Source organism: Paramormyrops kingsleyae, unplaced genomic scaffold (genome assembly GCF_048594095.1).
Source record: "Paramormyrops kingsleyae isolate MSU_618 unplaced genomic scaffold, PKINGS_0.4 ups238, whole genome shotgun sequence".
NCBI classification, from domain to species: Eukaryota; Metazoa; Chordata; class Actinopteri; order Osteoglossiformes; family Mormyridae; genus Paramormyrops; species Paramormyrops kingsleyae.
In genome coordinates this window covers 5444-26337 of record NW_027326176.1, presented here as the reverse complement: position 1 = coordinate 26337, position 20894 = coordinate 5444, and the positions used below count along the sequence as shown (strand labels likewise).

Here is a 20894-nt window from a genome sequence, read left to right as displayed (position 1 = left end):
CTCCTAAATCCATGTTGGCTATCCTTTATGATGTTATTTGCATCTAGGTAATCTACCATTTTCACTTGAATTATAGCTTCCATTATTTTTCCAGTAATGCTAGTTAAACTGATTGGCCTATAGTTTGCTGGATTACTTCTATCCCCTTTTTTGAATATGGGTGTTATATTAGCATGCTTCCAATCTGATGGTACCACACCCGCAGATAACGATTTCTGGAATATTAAAGTTAAAGGTTGGCTAATAATATCCCTCATCTCTTTTAAGACTATTGGTAAGATGCCATCAGGCCCATGCGATTTATTTATTTTGAGTTTAGCTAGGCTTAGTATCACATCAACCTCAGTTATACATATATTGGTCATAGACGATGCTGTATTCGTTTTAATTGGTGGTAAGTTACTTGTGTTCTCTATTGTGAACACCCTTGAAAAATAATCATTAAACTCATTTACCATATCAATTTCATTATCAATTATAAGTCCCTTACTATCCTGCAAATTAGTGATTTCAGCTTTTAGTGCTCTCTTGGAGTTAAAATATTGGAAGAAACCTTTACTGTCATGCTTAGCCTCCAATGCAATTTTTCTTTCTACATCCCTCTTGGATAGCCTAATGTCATTTTTTAACTCTGCCTGTAGACTTAGATACTCATGCTTAATTTTGAAATCATTAGTTATTTTCCATTTTTGGAACAGAGCCCTTTTCCTCCTGACTTTATTCTTAATTTCCTTAGTAAACCACCTTGGTGTCGTTTCCTAGATTTAGTTTTGCTGGAAACAGGTATGAAGTCCTCTTGCACTTGCAACAATGTGCTTTTGAAAAATTCCCATGCTTCTTCTACTGTTTTGCTATTTAACTCTGTCCAGTTTACAGTTTCTAATTTCCGTCTCATACCATTAAAGTTAGCCTTCCTAACATTGTATACTTTTAATTTAGACTTTGCTCTTCGGACACTAAAATTAACCTCGAATTTAACCATGTTATGATCACTACCGTATAATGGGTCTAAAACCTCTAATTTTCCAATCCTATCCTGGTTATTACAGAAAACCAGATCAAGAAGGGCTTCTCCCCTGGTAGGAGTATTAACAAACTGAGTAAAAAAACAATCCTGTACTAATTCCACCATCTCAAGTTCATTTACAGAAGAGCCAGAGATTGTGTCCCACTGTATCCCAGGTAAATTAAAATCACCCATAACCACCACATCATTTTTATTACTCATAATCCTGATATCATCATATAATATTCTGCTTTCCTCTACAGCTACATTAGGTGCTCTATAACAAACCCCGACAATTAGGCCATTTGAATCTTTAGCATCAAGTTTTATCCATACAGCTTCTGAATTTTTATTTTTATCAGTGAGATCCCTTGCCTGCAAGTTTTCTTTTACGTATACTGCAACACCACCTCCCTTCTTGCCTATCCGGTCTCTACGGAACAACGTATAACCATCCATATTATATTCATCACCATCATTGTCACTCATCCATGTTTCAGTTATTCCTATAATGTCATAATTGTCTGAAGAAATTAAAGCCTCTAAGTCAGTAATTTTGTTTCTAATACTCCTAGCATTCAAATACAGACCACTAATGGTAGGCCTTTTACAGTGTCTACTTTTAATATTTATTTGGGCATTCCGTCTCTCCCCACATAAATTCTTAACTGACCTCCCTGCCCCCCCAGTCCCTAGTTTAAACATTCCTCAACTATTCTGCACATACGCCTCCCCAATACACTGGTTCCCCTATGGTTCAGGGGTAACCCATCCGGCTTGAACAGGTCCCACCTGTTCCAGAAGGTCTGCCAGTGCCCCATAAACCTGAACCCCTCTTTCCTACACCACCATTTTAGCCACGCATTTAATCCCCTTATCTCAGCTAACTTTGCCTTACTTGCACGTGGCACGGGAAGTATTCCAGAGAATACCACTGTGGATGTTCTGCTTCTAAGCTTATCCGCGACTTCTATAAATTTATCTTGCAGAACAGCCCTTCTTCCCTTTCCTATGTCATTGGTGCCAACATGCACCACGACCACTGGATCCACCCCGGCTGGGGCCAAAAGCCTGTCCACTCGATCTGGAAATATGGCGAACACCCCACAAGCGCCGCAAAACCACGGGTACACACACAAGCACGCACTCAAGGGTAGCCCCGGCGAAACAGTTGTAATTTTCTCAAGCCGACAGTAGACGCGCCTTAACAAAATGGGTATTACAGGGCCCCTAACAGCCACAACTTCACTCGCCTTATAAAAAAACACCAGACATATATAGTTCACGCTTTTCTTAAAATTGCATAAGGATTGTTTTGTCATAGCGAAATTTTAAATTAGGATGAGTGTGATATAAATCAGTTAGGCAACAAGAGCGGTATATATCAACATACATCAAAACATTTTAAAATCTTTGGTAGAATAAATTAAGAATTATCTTAATTTAAGGGATAAAAAACATTAGTTGTGCTTGTCAACGTGCTATTTTATGTAATAATGCATTATTTTCTAATGGCAAAAACACTGTCATCATGTTTTACGGTGAAATTATATGGGCTAGTTTTGTTTTACAAGACATTACAGGATACTGATTCACACTATAGCCGTTACAAGGCACCCCAGGCATGCAGAAGTGTGAAGTTTTAGCACGAGTCAAGGATGGGTTGAGGGGGAGGTATGGGGAACGGTCAAGAATTAGCTTTGCTTCACAAAAGTTTAGTCAAGAGGTGACATGCCACTCTCTTTGAAAATGAGCAGGGCATAGCCACTGATGATTCAAACAAGGAATAAAACAGTTTAGCAGTAAGTGTTATTTCGGTATTTTGCTAAGAAATTTAATGAAGTGGCCATTAGAGGTTGATCATAAAACTGAATCAAAAAACACCAGACATATATAGTTTATGTTTTTCTTAAAATGCATAAGGATCGTTTTGTTATAGCATAATTTTAAATTAGTATGAGTGTGATATAAGTCATTTATGCAACAAGATTTGAGGAAGCACCTAAATAGCGGCTAGAAATGATCGACCAGGCAGACAGAAGGGGGGCTTTCTTATCTTACAAGCCATGGAAGGGTAGGGGGATGCAGGAACTGCGGAATCAGGCAAGTGTGTAAGAATTTAGGATATACACTCACCTAAAGGATTATTAGGAACACCATACTAATACGGTGTTTGACCCCCTTTCGCCTTCAGAGCTGCCTTAATTCTACGTGGCATTGATTCAACAAGGTGCTGAAAGCATTCTTTAGAAATGTTGGCCCATATTGATAGGATAGCATCTTGCAGTTGATGGAGATTTGTGGGATGCACATCCAGGGCACGAAGCTCCCGTTCCACCACATCCCAAAGATGCACTATTGGGTTGAGATCTGGTGACTGTGGGGGCTATTGTAGTACAGTGAACTCATTGTCATGTTCAAGAAACCAATTTGAAATGATTCGAGCTTTGTGACATGGTGCATTATCCTGCTGGAAGTAGCCATCAGAGGATGGGTACATGGTGGTCATAAAGGGATGGACATGGTCAGAAACAATGCTCAGGTAGGCCGTGGCATTTAAACGATGCCCAATTGGCACTAAGGGGCCTAAAGTGTGCCAAGAAAACATCCCCCACACCATTACACCACCACCACCAGCCTGCACAGTGGTAACAAGGCATGATGGATCCATGTTCTCATTCTGTTTACGCCAAATTCTGACTCTACCATTTGAATGTCTCAACAGAAATCGAGACTCATCAGACCAGGCAACATTTTTCCAGTCTTCAACTGTCCAATTTTGGTGAGCTCGTGCAAATTGTAGCCTCTTTTTCCTATTTGTAGTGGAGATGAGTGGTACCCAGTGGGGTCTTCTGCTGTTGTAGCCCATCCGCCTCAAGGTTGTGTGTGTTGTGGCTTCACAAATGCTTTGCTGCATATCTCGGTTGTAACGAGTGGTTATTTCAGTCAAAGTTGCTCTTCTATCAGCTTGAATCAGTCGGCCCATTCTCCTCTGACCTCTAGCATCAACAAGGCATTTTCGCCCACAGGACTGCCGCATACTGGATGTTTTTCCCTTTGCACACCATTCTTTGTAAACCCTAGAAATGGTTGTGCGTGAAAATCCCAGTAACTGAGCAGATTGTGAAATACTCAGACCGGCCCGTCTGGCACCAACAACCATGCCACGCTCAAAATTGCTTAAATCACCTTTCTTTCCCATTCTGACATTCAGTTTGGAGTTCAGGAGATTGTCTTGACCAGGACCACACCCCTAAATGCATTGAAGCAACTGCCATGTGATTGGTTGATTAGATAATTGCATTAATGAGAAATTGAACAGGTGTTCCTAATAATCCTTTAGGTGAGTGTATTTTTGTCATTTTAAAGAAGGTGGACATGGTTATTTAATTACATTTTATAGGAACTAGTAAGCTGCATTTAGCATCACGCATCAAATACACATTAAAAACTTTAAAGAATAATGCCTTACTTATTTTAATGAAGACATTTTTCAGTAAATCTCAGACATCCTACAAGGTGACCCCACGGCCCCAGCTTATATCATCTACAAGCTTGATTTGAGATGCGTGCTGGAGTAGCATGTTAAGTTGACAATGGTAACTGAGATGCAGCCTGCTTGATAGTTAATGAAACATAGGCCACATTCAACAGTGCTAGCAGTCATCCACTATGCAGCGAGACTACAGATTGACTATAACCCGTTTACCCTCTGGCGTTATTTTTCTTTTTAATTTTGACAGAATAAAGCCTTAGTTATTTTAATAAATACGTTTTTTCAGTAAATGTTTGTTCATGCTCATGTGCACAAGCACACACACACATACGGGTTTATGTGGTTTAGAAGGACATTTTTCTCAAACCTGCCCCATTGTGGTTTATGGGGACTACTGTACCCTTTCCTCAGCTCCTAGAGCTATGTCACATAGATAGAACTGCTTCAAAAAATCAGGGCTACAGAAAGCTCACTTTAGATTTGCTATACACCCTACACAGACCTATACACATCATCCTGAAGTTATGGTGGTTTGCAAGCCCTTTTCTCTTGGTGACATATACACGGCTTATAAGGTCAAAACAATCACTAGTAGGACTTTAAAGGGCCATTTAAATGGAACTTAATATGCACACATACTAACCTGATAGGATACAGCATTACGAGGACTGGCATTTTAATTACTACAGAAATGTACACTCTCTTACTAAATAAGGCTATATTTCTTATTGGGCGAAGAACCGTATTTTGGGACTTCAACGGACATCCAAAATGGCCTCCCCATGCCTCTCCCTGAGGTCGTGGAACTACATTTCTCCCAGGCAATCAGCGAACATCAGTCAACGTCACAGATAGTGATGTCATGACATCTGATCAATCAGCAGTGGCCCGGAGCATTTCAAACTAGAAGAAGGGTTGTGCGCCCCCTACCTACTCCCACATCAACAGTCATCGAACAACATTGAAACTAACAATGGTAAGTCGATGATACTCACATTATATGGTTGAGTAGTTGAGCTAAATATTGATATAGGTGTTATTTGCATAGGATTTCTAGAAATCAGTGAATTTTTGGCATGAAAAATAGTGTGACCATATTTGATCCCCCCCCCCCGTACACCTAAGTAGTACGTAAATCCATTTTTAGACATATGCCTGATGTGTCTAGTAAGCCATAGTTAGGGATTTTATTTAAATATTATTTTTACACAAATAATGTACTACGTTATAATACAATCTTACTCAATATGTCACCAGTGATGATGGAATCCTGGCCCTCAGAAGGAAGGACAACAAGATCATCATTCTGCTGTCAAAAGACATGGGGGTGGAGCCATACCACTGGGGTGGGGAACCTGACCATGGAGAGCCAGTATGGGTCAGGTTTTTGGGATTACCCCCTCAATCAGCCAATAACAGTGGGCCCCCAGGACTGGGGTTGGGAACCACTGCTTTATTACTGGCTGATTGAGTGGTCATCCCAAAAACCTACATGCACAATGGGTCTCCATGGATCAGGTTCCACACCCCTGGTCTACCAGTACTGCAGTGACAGATGGGACTGCAAAGCTCTTGCTGTGGATTGCCTGTCACTAAAGAACTTCAAGATCAAAGTGTTCAGGGGTGCCAGCAGCCAGAAAGCAATCACATCTCTCACCTGAAGAAGCTCAGCATTTCCAGGCAGCCTCAGCACCTCTGCTGATATCCCCAAGCCTGCCTAGGAACACTACAGGCAAGCCCCAGATGGCTCTGTACAGCAGGGATCGAATTTATCGACGGCAAAAGCCGCCGTGCCTTAGCAATTTGCCGTGCTGCCCTGAATAACTTGCAGTGCCCTCTTCCTCAGATGCCTTTGTGCCCTATTGTGTATGTTTAGATCATAATAAAGTCAATAAACTTATGAAATCAAGAACAAGTTCTTCCGTTTTTTACTTCTCTGTCGCCATGTCCATGATATCTGGGTTGATAAGCGCATCCCATAATTTTACGTTAGCCACGCCTCCATGGTTAAATTATTCAGAGCGGCTATTCTAGCCGATGCTTACCTCCCTCCGAAACTAATAGCAACATGTTCATAGAATAGGGAGGGTGAGAAGGTTTAGAAGTTCTTTTGAAAGTGAGGCTGTATTGGTGGTATTTTTGGCACGTGAACAATCATCAATTTACATCGACAAATACATGTTTAGGACCTGTTATAAGGCCACAAAGTTCCAATTAAAATGCCTACCAAAGATCGGGTGAAAAAAAGAAAGCAGGCTGAAATGACGGCCGCTGCTTCTAAGACCCTGAAAATAACCAAATTTTTTAGGTAATTTCGCTGGTTATGCATGTCTTTCCCAATCATACCGCATCTATTGTTATGGAAATTATCTGTCATTACTTGACGTTGTAATAATTTATAATAGACTGTAATAATTCATAGAAGATTGAAATAATTGATACCAGATGTGCATTGAATTGAAGTGAAAACGGAGAAGGAGTTAGAGCATACAGTAAACTGTACTGTCCTGCAGCTGCTGTCACGGGACAGTTCGTAGTGGCTCGCGGAAGTGTTGCGGGACAGTTCGTAGTGGCTCACGGCACTGGGCGGGACAGTTCGTAGTGGCTCGCGGCATTGGGCGGGACAGTTAGCGAGTGGCTCGCGACAGTGTTTGAGTGGCTCGGGACAGTTGGCGAGTGTTAGTTAGTTGGCTTGAATATGGTCACTCATGCATTATTTTGAAGTTCTGTTAGTCATGTTAGTGTCAATGTCTCAGTAAAAATAATGTTCATTAAATTAAAGTTTTTATCACTGACAATAGCTGGTTCTGTTTTTTTTCATAAAACATTTCGTCATTACTGAGTAGGTGAATGAAGGCAACAGCATCTTTTTTTCAATAGCTAGTCTAACACTATTTCACAGGGTGCTAATGCATTTATTGCCCTTGAAAATGTCAGAATGCTAAATATTTCATGCGTCCGGCTATATACCTTTTTGCCTCTGTGCCCTGGCCAGTAATTCTTGGTTGCCTTGGTGCCCTCCGAACCTACGGGAAAATGCCTTAGTGCCCTCCTATATTTGAGGGGATAAAAAGCAAACATTGCTGTGCCCCCCGAACAAAGTAATTCTACCCCTGGTACAGTTTGACCTATCCCTGTTCCATACCCCTGTCTACACCAACTGCCAGACCTGCAAGTACTGAGGCTGGAAGGAGAACATCTCAAGGTCCAACGCGGCCTACAGGGTCTGCAAGGTCCATTTGTGCCCTACCTGTCCTGCCTGCCCTGCCTTCCTCGCCTATCCTGCCTGCCCCAACAACCTCACCCGCTTGTCCTGCCCTCCTGTCTGGCGTCTTTCCCAAGGACTGATCCTACCCGGCTACCGACCTTCTGGAACGGTCGCCGACATCGGCTCTTGTCTCTCGTTTTGGCTTTGGTTGTTACGGATCCAGTAATAAACTCCTGGTCTCTTGCATATTGGGGTCTGTGTCCTGTCTGCTTCGCTGCTATCACAGAAGTAAAGTAATATCCTCCAACAACACTCTAGGGCTCAAAATTTGAATTTCCAAGTATTTCAATTAGTGCCCTATAAAGGGTTAAGTTACATGAAGTGACCCATTGTGCATGTAGTAAACTAAAAAAGGAGTACATCAACTTTTGCTAAAAAGCTCTTAATGACCATGGCAGTACCCAAAAGATCACTAATCCCCCCAAAAATGTTAGGCCTAGTGATGGAGACATCACTAAAATGTTATATTATGCTTACAGTCAAGGGCGTAGATTTGCTCTGGACATTGGTGGGGACCTATGACTCCACCCCTCCCCCCGCCCCCACACCCATCCCCTGCCCCACCCACCAACCCCGCCACCCCAACTCCGTCCACGGAATGCATGTTTTTTTAATATGCTGCAAAATGCAAAATCACTTTACATTAATACTAGCAATGCTTCGACTGGTACCTGACAGGATTGCCACCTGATGAAATAGCGTGACAAAAAAGTGAGACATGTCAGTTCAAAACTTTTGCCAAAAACACTAATGAATCACTTACATCCTCAGCCTATCACTCCTCATAATGTTAAATATTAGTATAATCAACATGTATAATACACACACACATATTATATGTTATATATAATCAACATTCAGATTCACCTCCTGTGACCTTGCCTCTTCACCTGAACTACAACATGGCTGATCTGCTTCTGTCCCCTAATAAAAAAACATTGAGGGATTCCTTATGAGCATTGACAGAGAATGCCTCAGCCTATTATTGGTAACAATGTTAAATCTCAGGACAACTAGGTATAATAATATCAAGTCATCGTTCAACATCACCTGTGACCCCTTCTCTCCATCACTGTCTGATACACAGCACAGTTGTTTAGGTTCTGTCACCTGACAAAACAGGATAAACACATGCCATTTAAACAGCAATCATTTTATTTCACTTTTTCTGAGTCTTAGTGTGCAAATCTCGAATCAAATCATTAATGTTTGCCAAGTCAGTGAATGCATTTTAAAAACTATTTGTGCGAAGTGGATTGTCTATTGGTGAACTGTCAATAAAATTCTAGCCATGGCAATATTAGTATGTAGCATACTGTATCAATTTCTTTCACAAGACTGATTTCTGACAAATAGTCGTCATTAGATTAGGAGAACTGACATGGATCATATTTATACTTTTACATTTAGCTGTTTAATCTGCTGTTAGTTTTAAGTCCGTATTCACAGACTATAGCCTGCCCTGCTATAATGAATGTGCGTCAAAGCGGTAAAAAAAAACCCACTAGCATTAGCGTTAACTGTTGTCGTTACTTTGATGGACTTTGATGGATTCACTAGCGAACTTGAAGAGACTTACACTTTTCTTTGAAAAAAAGCTCCTTATGTCCAGCTTCTTTTTTTTTGCTGCCGCCATCCTCACATGTGTCACCCAACACACCTTCTTGCACGAGGAAAAAAATCCACTGCATTTGGCGCTGCTTGTATCTGAACGCAGCCACAGCCTCTCACATGATAGCTGGGAAATGCACAGCCAATCAAAATGTTCATATGTGTTTTGGAGGCGGGAGGACTCAAGGAGAGAACGTGATTTATCCCTTTCTGCGTGTCTAGGTTAATGTTGACAGCACGATTGTTTTTTTTTTTTTTTTTTTAAGTGGATTAAATTATTGGTGGGGACATTTCAATGGTCGGAGAATATTGGTGGGGACACATCCCCTCCGTCCACCCTAAATCTACGCCCTTGCTTACAGTACAGTAAAATTGCTGATAGGATGCCAAATTACACACTATATTGATTGTTGTTAGCATAAAGCCCCAATATAATCTATAGATTTTTCTCTGATTGCCTTTTAAACGTTATACCCCTGTTCCTCTCTAAGTCTCTAATATTTTGAATTGTTCTACCATCTAAAACTGGATGCTCAGCCAGTCTACACTGGAGGCATTCGTTTTTAGTCGCCAGCTTTCCTCTTGTTACATGATTTTAAAATGCTTCATCACAGCAGCAACCTCTGCTTTGGACCATGCTTTCTTCTTCTTTGAAACATCAATGCCCTTAATGGCATTACTTCCTAAAAGAGATACAAAAAAAGGTTACAAAAATCATACTTTTACTACAAATATACTAAACTAATGTAATAACTAAACAGAACAATTCAGTCAAGTGTGGATAATGACCATTAACATTATTTAACAGCATCACCTCTTGAAAACAACTTGTTTAATAGTCACAACATTATTTCTGGTTGTTTAAATTTTAGGACCTCTATTGTTCCTAATTTACATTAATGATATTGACACAAATACATACAGTAAACTGGTTAAATATGCAGACGACACCAAGGTGGGCGGGGTAGCAGATACTAATCTAGCAGCAGAGAGGCTTCAACGGGATCTGGATTTAATTAGCGAATGGGCTGATACATGGCAGATGAAATTTAACACAGATAAATGCAAGGTAATCCATGCAGGGAGCAGAAATATAAAGTACAGATATTTTATGGGTTCCACTGAAATAAAGGTAGCTGATTACGAGAAATATCTCGGTATGTATGTTGATGCTTCCATGTCCCCCTCTCGCCAGTGTGGGGAAGCAATAAAAAAGGCGAACAGAATGTTGGGTTATATCTCTAGATGTGTGGAGTTTAAGTCAAGGGAGGTGATGTTACACTTATATAATTCCTTGGTAAGACCCCACCTAGAATACTGTGTGCAGGTTTGGTCACCATACCTCAAGAAGGACATTGCTGCCTTGGAAAAGGTGCAACGAAGAGCTACGAGAATGATTCCTGGTCTTAGAGGAATGTCTTATGAGGAGAGGTTAGCGGAACTGAATCTGTTTAGCCTTGAGCAAAGGAGACTAAGGGGGGATATGATTCAGGTCTATAAGATTCTAACGGGTCTGGATGCTGTTCAGCCAAATGACTATTTCAATATTAGTCTAAATACTAGAACTCGTGGCCATAAGTGGAAATTAGCGGGAGAACATTTTAAAACAAATTTGAGGAAGCACTTCTTTACACAGCGTGTAGTTAGAGTATGGAATAGTCTTCCTGCTAGTGTAGTGGAAGCTAAAACCCTGGGTTCCTTTAAATCAGAGCTAGATAAGATTTTAACAACTCTGAGCTATTAGTTAAGTTCTCCCCAAACGAGCTTGATGGGCCGAATGGCCTCCTCTCGTTTGTAAATTTCTTATGTTCTTATGTTCTGTAGTTAAGGCTGAATTTTTATACCAATTTAACAAATACAGCTAAAGTTTTTTATACCTTTAACACTAGAATCCCTAAAGCCTACGAAAAATCTCGGACGCACTTCTGGTGGAGCCCCCCTCACTCCCCACACAAACTGCCCACCCCCCTCATTAGCGCCAATCAACACCTATTGTTTTGCAAATGAAAGCGAGTTTCACGGTTTCAACCTCGGATCTGCTCAGAAATGTCTTTCTAACAGTGTGGTCTGAGGAATCGTAAAATAAATGTGTAGTATAATCGTAATTTGAAATGCAATTTAATCCCCATTTCTCTTGATTCAGCAATTGCGATTTCAGTTTCCCGAAAGTATTTGAAAGAATAAATAAATGCATTTGCTTACTGACTGTAACAATCGGTGTTAATCTCTTTTTCAGTTTTAAAGTTCGATCAGGGCTAAAAGACAAATTAATTAATTTATGTCGTTAAAATTACCCTGGCATGATATTAGCGCGATATATGCATTATAAATGTGCCGACAGACAAAGCATTTTTATAAGTAATGAAGAAAAAAAATGGAACTTGCAACTTAAAATGTGTAAAGACCGTATGAAGTCCAAGTATCTTACAAAATACAATAGAGGTATGTGCTAAAACACACATTCAGCCTGTTAAAAAATGGCACAGTGCACCTTTCAGGGAAACTTCGTACGTTACATGTGAAACATTGCGTAGTTATGAGCACAAAAAAGACTACTGATTACTATGTCCATCTGTTATGAGATGGCACAATGCACTTTGCAAGTATAGGCTACACACTGACATCGCTACGTGCGAAAAACATTGCGCAGTTATGAGCACACAAAAGATTATAAATTACTCCGGACGTATATGCAATGCAGTGCTCCTCCTTGGATTGCCACCTTATCATGGTGGAGGGGTTTGCGTGCCTCCATGAACCTGGGGATGCTTCCAGAGATACATCCGACTTGACTTCCGTTCATCAGACTGGAGGGCTGCATAGACAGCCTAAGGGAACATTGGATACTGATAGTTACACGCACACAACTGTTACTGTGTTTTCTTTATTTAATTTATTCAGTGACTGTCACCTCCTCCTTGGATTGCCACCTTATCGTGGTGGAGGGGTTTGCGTGCCTCTGTGAACCTGGGGGCTAGGTTGTCAGGGGCAATAGCCCCTGGTAGGGTCTCCCAAGGCAAAAAGGTCCCAGGGGAGGGGCCAGACAAAGAGCAATCCGAAAGAACCCCATGAAAAAGTTAAAAATCAAAGTCCCGTTTCCCTCGCCCGGACTAGGGTCACCGGGGCCCCACCCTGGAGCCAGGCCTGGGGGAGGGGCCCGTTGGCGAGCGCCTGGTGGCCGGGCCTTGGCCCGTGGGGCCCGGCCGGGCACAGCCCGAAAGAGGCACGCGGGACTGTCCCCAGGTGGGCCCACCACCCGCAAGGGGAATGTCAGGGGTTCGGTGTATTGTGGATCGGGTGGCGGCCAAGGGAGGCCCTGGCGGTCCGATCCCCGGCTGACAAAACTGGCTTTCGGGACATGGAATGTCACCTCTCTGGTGAGGAAGGAGCCTGAGCTTGTGCGTGAGGTTGAGAGGTATCGACTAGATATAGTCGGGCTCACCTCAACGCATAGCTTGGGTTCTGGAACCAATCTCCTGGAGAGGGGCTGGACGCTCTTTTACTCTGGAGTTGCGGCGGGTGAGCGACGCCGGGTTGGGTTAGGGCTATTGGTGGCCCCACAGCTCGGTGCATTAACACCGGAGTTTACCCCGGTGAACGAGAGGGCTGTTTCCCTGCGCCTTCGGGTCGGGGATAGGTCTCTGACTGTCATCTGCGCTTATGTGCCGAATGTCAGTTCGGAGTACCCGGCCTTCTTGGATTCCCTTAGCGGTATGCTATTTGGCGTGCCGCAGGGGAATTCCATCGTTTTGCTGGGGGACTTCAACGCTCACGTGGGCAATGACAGTGTGACCTGGAAGGGGGTGATTGGGAGGAACGGCCTCCCTGATCTGAATCCGAGTGGTGTTCTGTTATTGGACTTCTGTGCAATGCATGGTTTGTCCATAACGAACACCATGTTCGAGCATAAGGGTGTCCATAAGTGGACATGGTACGAACATGCCTGGGGCTACAGGTCGATAATCGATTTTATAATCGTATCAACTGATCTGCGGCCCTCCGTCTTGGACACTCGGGTAAAGAGAGGGGCAGAGCTGTCAACTGATCACCACCTGGTGATGAGTTGGCTCAGGTGGCGGGGGAGGAAGCCGGTCAGACCTGGTAGGCCCAAGCGCATAGTGAGGGTCTGCTGGGAACGTCTGGCAGAGGCTCCTGTTTGCTGGAGCTTTAACTCATGCCTCCAGCAGAATTCCGACTGCATGCCGGGGGAGGTAGGGGACATTGAGTCCGAATGGACACTGTTCCGGACCTCCATTGTGGAAGCGGCTGTACGGAGCTGTGGCTGCTGGGTGGTCGGTGCCTGTCGTGGCGGTAACCCCCGTAGCCGAAAGTGGACACCAGAGGTGAGGGGGGCCGTGAAGCTGAAGAAGGAGGCTTACGGTAGGGTGACCAGATAATCCATGTCAGGGAGGACACTCTGAGCTAGGACAGGAATTGTAAATTACCATTTCAATTAAAAGGACCTGGATTTCACTTGAGCACTGAGTTCTTGCTGTGTGCTGATTGGTCAGTCTCCTATAATCATGCATGTGTCACTAATGCTAATGTGAAACAGCTGGATGAGTCTTTCAGTCAAGGAAACAAACCAGTCAAAGCACAAGAAGAGCTGAACTATTTAGCCGAGCACAGGAGCCTTTCAATTTGAAAGTAGTTTGTAAAACCCGAAGTAGCTCAAAGTGTCCTCCCTGACATGGATTATCTGGTCACCCTAGCTTACGGGGAATTATTAGCCCGGGGGTCTCCGGAGGCAGCTGACGGGTACCGGCGGGCCAGGCGGAACGCGGCTCGGGCGGTCGCAGAAGCAAAAACCCGGGCGTGGGAGGAGTTCGGTGAGGCCATGGAAAGTGACTTTCGGTTGGCCTCAAAAAGGTTCTGGCAAACCATACAGAGTATCAGGAGGGGGAAGCAGCTCCTGGTTCCTACTAATTATAGTGGGGGGGGGGGGGGGCTGTTGACCTCACCTGGGGACATCATCCGGAGGTGGAAGGAATACTTTGATGACCTCCTCAACCCTGCCTCAGATACATCTACACATACTGCCTTTGAGACATCTGAGGGCACAGAGCCCAAGGGTGCTGGGGGGGGGCTTGCCCATCACTGAGGCTGAGGTGGCCGCGGCGGTTAAACAACTCTGTGGTGGCCGGGCCCCGGGGGTGGACGAGATCCGCCCGGAGTACCTGAAGGCTCTAGATGTTGTGGGGCTGTCGTGGCTGACACGCCTTCTCAACAGTGCGTGGAGGTCAGGGACAGTGCCGCTGGATTGGCAGACCGGGGTGGTGGTCCCCTTATTTATGAAAGGGGACCGGAGGGTGTGTTCCAACTACAGGGGGATCACACTTCTCAGCCTCCCTGGGAAGGTCTATGCCAGGGTACTGGAGAGGAGGGTGAGATCGATAGTCGAATCTCGGATTCAGGAGGAACAATGCGGTTTTCGTCCTGGTCGTGGAACACTGGACCAGCTTTATACCCTTGCAGGGGTACTGGAGGGGGCCTGGGAGTTTGCCTATCCAGTCTACATGTGTTTTGTGGATTTGGAAAAGGCTTACAACCGGGTTCCCCGAGGTGCTCTGTGGGGGGTGCTTCGAGAGTATGGGGTCCGGGGTCCACTGTTGTGGGCGATCCGGTCCCTGTACGAACGGAGCAGAAGCTTGATCCGCATTGCCGGCAATAAGTCGGACGTGTTCCAGGTGCGTGTTGGGCTCCGCCAGGGCTGCCCTTTGTCATCGGTCCTGTTTATCATATTTATGGACAGGATTTCTAGGCGCAGCCAAGGCGTCGAGGGTGTCCAGTTTGGTGACCTCAGGATTGCCTCGCTGCTTTTTGCAGACGATGTCGTCCTGTTGGCTTCATCTGCTGGGGATCTCCAGCAGGCACTGGGGCGATTCGCAGCCGAGTGCGAAGCGGCAGGGATGAGGATTAGCACCTCCAAGTCCGAGACCATGGTTCTCAGCCGGAAACGGGTGGTTTGCCCTCTTCGGGTTGGGGAAGACGTACTGCCTCAAGTGGAGGAGTTTAAGTATCTCGGGGTCTTGTTCACGAGTGAGGGTAGGCGAGATCGGGAGCTGGATAGACGGATCGGAGCGGCGTCTGCAGTTCTGCAGGCGCTTAACCGGTCCGTCGTGGCTAAGAAAGAACTGAGCCAAAAAGCCAAGCTCTCGATCTATTGGTCCATCTTTGTCCCTACCCTCACCTATGGTCATGAGCTATGGGTAATAACCGAAAGAACAAGATCGCGAATACAAGCGGCCGAAATGAGGTTTCTCCGCAGGGTGTCTGGGCTGTCCCTTAGGGATAGGGTGAGAAGTTCGGATATCCGGGAGGGCCTCGGAGTAGAACCGCTGCTTCTTCACGTTGAAAGGAGCCAGTTGAGGTGGTTTGGACATCTGGTGCGGATGCCTCCTGGGCGGCTACCCGGAGAGGTTTTCCGTGCCTGTCCTACAGGGAGGAGGCCCCGAGGCAGGCCCAGGACTCGCTGGAGGGATTATATCTCTCGGCTGGCCTGGGAACGCCTCGGTGTCCCCCCCGAGGAGCTGGTGGGGTTAGCTGGGGAGAGGGAGGTCTGGGTGCCTCTACTGAAGCTGCTACCCCCGCGACCCGAACCCCGGACAAGCGGCAGATGATGGATGGAGTGACTGTCACGCCCACGTCTGTCACGCCCACGTCTGTCACGCCCACAGGGGCGGATCAGACAGGTGTGGGGCATCAGGGACTGATTACCTCCTCAATATAAGGAGAGTACCTCACACAAACAAACCGTGAAGTATTGCGCTATGTACAGCCTTACTGAGCGTTATTCTGTCCTCTGTCTCCCTTTAATCCCATCCCTTGCCTGTCTGCCTGTTGTACAATCCTTACCTCTCATTCCTTGCCTCCTCAGTTCAGCTCCCGTCCTTGACCCGCCTGTCCTGCTGAGCCCGGCTTCCCCTGTTGTCCAGCCCGCCTGTTCCCCCGTCCTGTGTGTGCCTGTTGGACTGACTCCCCGGCTTTCGACCCCTGCTCCTGTTTTACGACCACGATTTCCGCTCGCCGTCTCTGGACTTGTTAGCCTGATTAAAGCTCTGTTTCCCTGTACTTCTGGATCCGTGTCTCCCTTATTTACCCGGTGTGACAGAATACTTCGCCTACGGATGGATCCAGCGGGGAACCTGGAGACGCGGGTCTCCGCAGTGAAACGGATTCTCTCCTCTCAGGCGGCGCAGATTCCTCTTCCGGCTTCTCCCTCTCGCCCCAGCGCTCCGCTGCCTATTGCCCTTCCGGAGCGATACGATGGGAACTCCGACCAGTGCCGGGGATTCTTGATACAGGTGGGCTTCTATGTGGAGGAGCACCCAGAGATGTTCACCACATCTGGAGCAGAGGTGCGTTTTACCATCTCGCTGCTGACTGGAAGAGCACGCGAGTGGGCAACCGCCCTATGGAGCGACAACAGCCCGTTACTGCGATCCAGTGGTGAGTTCCACTGCGCTTTAACCCTCAATGGTTCCTTGGGGTGCGTTCTGCACCCCCTGCCCATTTCTATGGCTACTACCATGTTGTTATTAAAATTACAGCAGTTATCCTCTAGGACATTGTAAGTGCACCAGTTTTACATACCGTCATGCAGAAAATGATAGAAAAAGTGTTGACGTCAATTATCGCTGGCATACTTTCTTCGGGGGTGCAAAATGCACCCCAAAAAAAACTTAATTTATGACAGATGTCTGTGGAGATTCTCAGTTATCCAGGTCATGGTTATCCTAAAAAAGGGTTATGCAATAGCAACTGGACTTTGTTTTTCATAGAAGAAGTGTTGCACTCCATCCAGAGTGCTTTCTCAATTCTGACTGACTGGTTGGCATAGCAGGTTGATGAACCCTGTAGAATCCTCAAGTCGTTAGCACTAGATGGTCACCTGTGGGTTGTTGTTGTTCCCCCTGGCTTTCATGTGTTTCACTGATACCACCTGAGGCTGAGCGTGAAAGACTGTGGAAGCGTCTGGGCAAAGTTGAAAGAACTGCATTGTAGGTAGGTGATAGACGTCTTAGGCCACCTCCTCTGTTCAACGACGGTCGTTCATTTGAAGCAGTTGTCCTCCCGGTCCACCTACAATGCAGTTCTTTCAACTTTGCCAAGACGCTTCCAAAGTCGTTCACGCTCGGCCTCAGGTGGTATCAGTGAAACACATGAAAGCCAGGAGGAACAACAACAACCCACAAGTGACCATCTAGTGCTAACAACTTGAGGATTCCACAGGGTTCATCAACCTGCTATGCCAGTCAGTCAGAATTGAGAAAGCACTCTGGATGGAGTGCAAAACGTCTTCTATGAAAAACAAAGTCCAGTTGCTATTACATAACCCTTTTTAGGGTTAATTTATGACATTGATATGATCGACAAATTCAGTTAATTAGTGATAATTGCTACTATAATTTTTTATGTTATTATATTCTAGAACATTTTCGGATATAAAAAAAAGTCAGCCATTTTGTTTTGTTTGCATTTCAACTGTTAGAAAAGATATAACACCATGGCTAGGTATTCCACAGCTGAAGCTCTTCGACACATTCTGCAAGAGGATACAGTCGGAATGTGCATTATATGACCAGTCCCCTCTGCTGCCCCCCCCCCCCCCCCACTGCCGCAACCCCTTTAACTGCACTATCTCACTGCGTAAGCTGTGCAAGCATCATGCAGTTAACTAATAAATGTATCTTAACTTTAGTTAATTGAATTTGAGCTTGGTACCATTGAATTATATATGCCAATGGATAGGGGTGCAACTTGAACCCCAAGGACCTGGAACGTAACTTTCTGACAAGGACCCATTGAGGGTTAATGGAAGTGTTTGATTATCCGGCGGTTGGCAGACGCCCGGGATTCCGACTACTTGAGTGTCGTCAGGGTAACCGGACAGCAGCTGATTTCTCCCTAGAGTTCCGTACTATCGCCGCTGCGCTAAGGTGGCCAGATGACTGCCTTCAGGTAATCTTCCTGCGTGCCCTGAACCCTGACTTATAGGACGAACTCTCCGCGAGAGGAGAGGCCCCCTCGTTTGAGGAACTGGTGCATCAAGCCGTGCGATTAGACAGTATGGTGAGAGACCGTCGACGCAGAAGAACCCAAGCAGAAAGCATGTGGGCCGTGGCCGGTCCCGGGCCGGACACCTCCGAACCCATGCAAGTCGGACGATCCCCTCTCACCTCAGCAGAACGCCGAAGAAGAACGCACGGGGGGTTGTGCCTGTACTGTGGGGGCGCAGGTCATGCTGTCGCTGCCTGCCCCATTCGGCCCCTACGAGAGGACCAACCTCTGCCGGTAGGTGCTTTCTCTTTGCCACTTTCCTTGCTAACACAATTCACGGTGCCGGTGTTAGTGGGGTGGAAAGGGAGGCAACGACCTGTGAGGGCCCTCATTGATAGCGGAGCAGCGGGTAACTTCGTGGACGCTAACCTGGCTCGCCAGTTGCGTATTCCCCTCAAAAGGCTAGCGTACCCCATCAATGTGCAGGGAGTGACTGGAGAACGCATGATGGAGGGAACACTCAGGCACCGAACACACCCCTTCGGGCTACAGGTGGGAGCCCTGCATGTTGAAAATGTAGAGGTGTTTGTCCTACTGCAGGCTAAGGATCCATTAATTCTGGGCCTCCCCTGGTTAAGGAAGCACAATCCACACATAGACTGACGGACCGGAGAGATAATGTCTTGGTCGAATCGATGCCTGCGAGAGTGCATGTCTCTTCCTTGTAAGGCTACAGGAGTGGAAAGCCCTGAACCGGAGAATCTGGCCCTCATTCCGGAGGAGTATCAGGATTTCAAGGACGTCTTTAGCAAGGAGAAGGCCTTCTGCCTTCCCCCCCACCGTGACTGTGATTGTGCCATTGATCTACTGGAAGGAGCTACGTTGCCTCGTGGAAGGCTGTACCCTGTTTCCCTACAGGAGCAGGACTCCTTGGAAACTTACATCGAAGACGGACTACGACAAGGCATAATACAGCCTTCTACCTCGCCCATGACAGCTGGATTCTTCTTCATCAAGAAGAAGGATGGGGGCCTTCGACCAGTGATTGACTACCGAGCCCTGAACGCTATTTCAATCAAGAGACGTGAGCCCCTTCCCTTGATTCCGTCCTCATTGGAGCAGCTACGTGAGGCAGTGATATTCACCAAGTTGGACTTACGCAGTGCTTATAACTTGGTGAGAATCCGTAAAGGTGATGAATGGAAGACGTCTTTTATCACCAGTAGGGGGCAGTATGAGTACCGGGTTATGCCTTATGGATTAGCAAACAGCCCGTCGATATTTCAGTCATTTATGAATCGGGTGTTTTATGACATGCTGGACAAATTTGTAATTGTGTACATCGATGACATTCTCATTTACTCACCATCCGAGCAGGCACATGTTCAGCATGTGAGGCAAGTACTGCAGAGGCTCCGGGAACACAAGCTGTATGCCAAGGGTGAGAAGTGCGAATTCCATCAAAAGAAGGTAAAGTACCTGGGATATGTTATTCAACCAGGGGAGGTAGCCATGGATGACCAAAAGGTCACTGCCGTTATGGACTGGCCAGCGCCCCGGACTCTGAAGGAGCTGCAGCGCTTCCTTGGTTTTGCTAACTTCTATCGCCGTTTTATTCTAAACTACAGCCAGATTGCAGCGCCTCTCACTTCCCTCACCCGCGGCAAACCGACCCGATTACCCTGGACACCAGCGGAGGACCGAGCCTTCACCCGTTTGAAACATGCCTTTTGTGCTGCTCCTGTCTTAGCACAGCCTCGACCAGAGCTCCCGTATGAGGTGGAAGTGGATGCGTCAGAAGCTGGGGTGGGTGCAGTGTTGATCCAAAGGAACCCAACTTCCGGACAGCGCCATCCTTGTGCTTATTTCTCACGAAAATTGTCCTCTGCCGAACGCAATTATGAGGTGGGTGATAGAGAGCTCCTGGCGATCAAACTGGCCTTGGAGGAATGGCGGCATTGGTTGGAGGGGGCACGGCATCCCTTCTTAGTACTAACCGACCATAAGAACCTGGAGTACCTCCAATCTGCGAAACGTCTCTCCGCTCGACAGGCTCGATGGGCACACTGGTTTTCTCGCTTTTCGTTTCGTGTAAGCTACATTCCCGGGAAGACTAACCTAAAAGCCGACGCCTTATCCAGACAGTTTGACCCCCCCGAGAGTGAGGATCGCGCTAGCCCCATCCTCAATCCGTCCTGTTTCGTTTCTTCTATTACCTGGGGTTTAGAGGAGACCATCCGGATGGAGAATGAGCATAGAGCCACCCCCTCGGGGTGTCCACCTGGCCTAAGGTACGTCTCTAAGGCTCATCGACTAAACTTGTTACAATTGATTCATTCCCAACCAGGTACCGGTCACCCTGGAATCTCAGCTACTCAACGCCTGGTATCACGCCGCTACTGGTGGCCTGGGTGGCGCCAAGAGGTTCAAGCCTTCGTGGAGAGTTGTCCTGAGTGTGCCCGTTGTAAGGCCTCAAACCTTAGCCCTGCAGGGCTTCTGCAACCTCTACCTGT

At 46.1% G+C, this 20894-nt stretch overlaps 1 long non-coding RNA gene across 1 annotated transcript; it reads left to right on the top strand.

Moving 5' to 3' along the window:
- Nucleotides 1-3468: 3468 nt before the first annotated feature.
- Nucleotides 3469-16452, top strand: LOC140587440 (uncharacterized). Its single transcript, XR_011989136.1, has 2 exons — nucleotides 3469-3788; nucleotides 16259-16452. It is a non-coding gene; the product is annotated as an uncharacterized lncRNA (long non-coding RNA).
- The last annotated feature ends 4442 nt before the right edge of the window (nucleotides 16453-20894 follow it).